Below are 3529 nucleotides of genomic sequence, written 5' to 3'. Positions count from 1 at the left end.
AGGATTAATAAGATTAAAGGTGAGTTGGTCATGTTCTATTATATCTATATTTTGTGTTCAAATAACATTATATTTCTGAATGAGACTTTAAAAACAATATTAGATTTTAAAATTGTGTTTCTATAAGCAGGAAGAATTAAGGGTCTCCATAAAAAGAATGATGAGACATAGCTTTTGTGACATAGAAGTCATTTTAAGCCTCCAGCTGTTTTCTATTTTCCGTGTTCTATGTCCTATGGTCTCTACTTGCCTAAGCACAGTTCTAACAGAACTTCCTAGGAAGTGTCAGAATTATAAAGAAATGTAAAAACCTCACTAGTTAAGGATTTTAAGGGAACTCAAGAAATACAAAAACTGACTGTCTCTACCAGGACACTAAATAGCCTAACCATGTCAAATATTTTAAATGAGTGCTGTTTCAAAAGCAAGCAAGGTCTTGCATTGCTCATTTGCAATAACAAGCCAAGTATCCTGACTGGTTTAAACCAGCTCTCAGAAACATGCTTATAGCCCCTTCTCTTTGTCCAGTTAAGTTTGATTCATTATAATATTAAAGACTCTACCCTATGAGGAGCATAAGCTTTATTAACCTAAAATGGGATGCCTATAAATGTATGTTTTCTAAGTATACCTGCACAAACTTACCCTCCTTTATATACCATGCCAAAGCTTCCCTCTCTGAATATTTATTCAAAACTTAAATAACCCATTCACCCCTGTTCAGAGAGACATGTCTTTGGAAGTTATTCCCCATGGTTTTCTTATTTGTTGTAAATAATTTTTTCGTTGTTGTTTTCTTTTGTTTTGGTGACAATTCCACCTAGTGTAATCTCTGTAACTCACTAAGGAACAAATTTCTGTTATTTTGATTACATTTTTAGGTATCAGTGGTTTTTGATCCTCTAAAGGTGATCAACATCACTTATGGAGGTGTAGAGGAAGAAAAATAATTTTCCTTTACCCTTCTAGGTTCTTGGCTGACACCTGCAAGGAAAGACAGACTTTCGGCAGGAAGAAAGCTAACCTTAAAGTGGTTTCTTCCATGTTTTTGATATCTCCTTGAGGTCACTTGAGAGGATCACAGAAGTCTGATTCTGTCACCTATTGCAGTTTTAGTGTGCTAGATTAACAGGAGCAAGCAAACAGAGGTTAAATAATGTACATACCTCCTGTGTATATGAGAGATACCCAGATAAGTTCCCTGAAATGGCCCAAGCCATCACCTTAAATACCCTTTCAAGTAAAGACAAAAGATGTTGGAGGGTGAAGGGTCAATTATAGGAAGTTATCAGGCAAAGCACAGTAAAATATATGATTATCGTGAAGATTTAAGTCCATGCCTTCTCCATTGATAAGGATTTCTGTTACGGAACCTGGACTGGATCCTGATGGAAAAAACCAAGCAGCACTCGGACACTTTGGAGGATTGGAGGTTTATGTAACATGGGCGGGCTCAGAGGAGACTAATCTCCAAGGGTCTGAGTCCCCGGCACAAACAGGGAGGGTAATTTATATCCTTCTACTTACATAGTTAGTACTTTTGGCACGTGTGCGTGTGAGGAAACGGAGTAAGGAAAGAAGAACCTGGAAAGGCTTTGGGACATGGACTGGAATTCCCTTGGTTTGGTCAGCTATTTTAGAGTACAGTTTTCCCCTTATCATTCCCCCTCTTTGGTGTCCCTTCAAATACCTGGTTTAGAAGGCATCATCATCATCTACTATGAGTTGGTAGTTTTGCAAGGCCAATATCTGGGCAGTGGTGTGCCTGGTGACAGTGTTCTCTATAAACTTAGTGAAGGTCTTTATTATACAGGGGCCAACTGAGATGAGAAGGAGGATAGAGATCATGGGTCCAGCCAAAGGGAACGATCAAATAGTCCATTGGCTCAAACCACTGATTCCCCATGTTTTTGATTCCTCTTTTCTGGTTAATATTTTTTCCTTTAATTTTTTGATTTTTGTGGTCACCACCCCTCTCATTTACATAATAACAACATTCTTCTCCTAGGAATACACACGTCACCTCTTTTTTAAACTGTGAGTAGATCTAGGGCCTGTCGGTTTTGTAGAGCCACTGCAGCTAGGGAATTTATTTGGCTCTGCAATGAAAGGAGAGAGTCTGCAACCCTGTCCATATCCTCATTTAGTTCCTGGGAAAGTTTGTAATAGAACTGAAATGATGTATCTATGCCTGCTGTGCCCACTCCCAAGCCTGAAAGTACCCCTGTGCCTAACAGTATCATGGCCAGTGCTGTCCTTTTTGGTCTGTTTGGGTAGGGGCTGAGAGGTCGCTCGACCTCTTGATCAGGTTGGACAGAGATGTCAGAGGTAAGGACAGGCATACTTAGGTTTACCCAATTTTTCTGGAGGCACCTGTAAGCTGAATTTCCACATAAGAGAAATACTCTGCACAGGGTCCAGTAAATCTGCTACAAATGTGGGTTCATTGTCACTATGGATTGTTAATGGCAGACCAAACTTGGGCACAATCTCACAGGAAACCCTCCTGGATCCTAGTTACTTCCTGGATCCATTCCATTCTGGTCAGGAAGGCCTCAACCCAACCAGACTATGTACACACCATCACTAGGAGATATTTGTACCACCTACTTGGCTGTACATCTGTGAAGTCTATTTCTAGGTCTTCAAAGTGAGTTGCTCCTATCCTCCGGACACCTGATCGGGGCTGTGGTGCAGAGCAAGCATTATTCTTAGCACACGTTAAGCACCATTCACTGGTTGCTTGGCATAGTGCTGGCAGCTGGCTGATGTAGTGGCGCTTCTTGAGGAGGGCCTCTAATGCAGTTTTTCCTAGATGAGTGAGTTGGTGTTACTCCTTAACTAGATGCCCTCCTGTTGCTGTTGGAATGAAGGCATATCCCTTTGGCATCACCTACTATTCCTTTTTAGTCATGGTGGCCCCCTCAGCCATAGCCCATTTTCTTTCTTTTTCAGTGTAACTGGAAGGAGGGGCTTCTTCCAGAGGCATCCAGGCCATGTTGAGGGGAAGGAGTTTGTTCATGTCCTTATGGGCTGCGATCTTAGCTGCCTCATCTTCTAGATGATTTCCTCACACTGTGGAGTCATCTCCTTTCTGGTGTTCCTTACAGTGCAGGATTGCTACTTCCTTTGGAAGCCAGACAGCTTCAGGAAGTTTTAGCATCTCCTCCTTGTTTTTGATAGCTTTCCCTGCAGCTGTAAGAAGGCCCCTTTCCTTATAAATGGCCTCATCTATGTGCACAGTAGCAAAAGTATACCGGGAGTCGATGTAAATGTTGACTCACTTGCTTTCACTGAGGGTGAGGGCTCAGACTAAGGCATATAGTTTAGCCTGTTGTACTGACCATCCAGCTGGTAATGCCGTAGCTTCTAGGACTTTAGTGGTTGTGGTCACTGCATAACCTGCTTTCTTTGTGAGCTATTCAGTGTGAGCTCTGGATTCTTTATGGCTTGATCCTGTAGATCTGGATGGCTCATATAAACTTCATCAGTTACCTCGGAGCAGTCATGGTCTGGTTCCCCTTCTTCC

This window comes from Mustela putorius, unplaced genomic scaffold (assembly GCF_011764305.1).
Source record: "Mustela putorius furo isolate JIRA1106 unplaced genomic scaffold, ASM1176430v1.1 tig00000421_pilon_pilon_pilon, whole genome shotgun sequence".
Classification (NCBI taxonomy): domain Eukaryota; kingdom Metazoa; phylum Chordata; class Mammalia; order Carnivora; family Mustelidae; genus Mustela; species Mustela putorius.
Note: the sequence above shows the minus strand (reverse complement) of the source record.